Raw genomic sequence first — 391 nt, forward strand, 5'->3', positions numbered from 1 at the left:
AAAATCAGTAAGGGACAGGGGATCAGAGCAGCACTGCCAACCAAATTTACATCTTTTGACATTGATAGAGCTCCCTGACAGTCAATAGCAGGAAAAGAGTTCTTTGGAAAGATAAGTCATTTAGTAGAACAGACTATGTCTGAACCACAAAACTAACCTCAAATTTTAAAAATAATTTAAGTCATACAAAGTATGTTTTTGGACCACAATGGAATTAAAGTATAAATCAATAACAGAATAACATCTGGTATAATCCTCAAATAGTTATAAATTATACAATACACTCCTTAACAAACAATAAGTAAAAGCAGACATGATGAGAAAAAGAGAAATTGTTTTTCATGAATGAAAGCAAAAACATTTGTTAGATGGTGGTTAGAAGAATACTTAG

The sequence above is a fragment of the Microtus ochrogaster genome, chromosome X, assembly GCF_000317375.1.
Source record: "Microtus ochrogaster isolate Prairie Vole_2 chromosome X, MicOch1.0, whole genome shotgun sequence".
Classification (NCBI taxonomy): Eukaryota; Metazoa; Chordata; class Mammalia; order Rodentia; family Cricetidae; genus Microtus; species Microtus ochrogaster.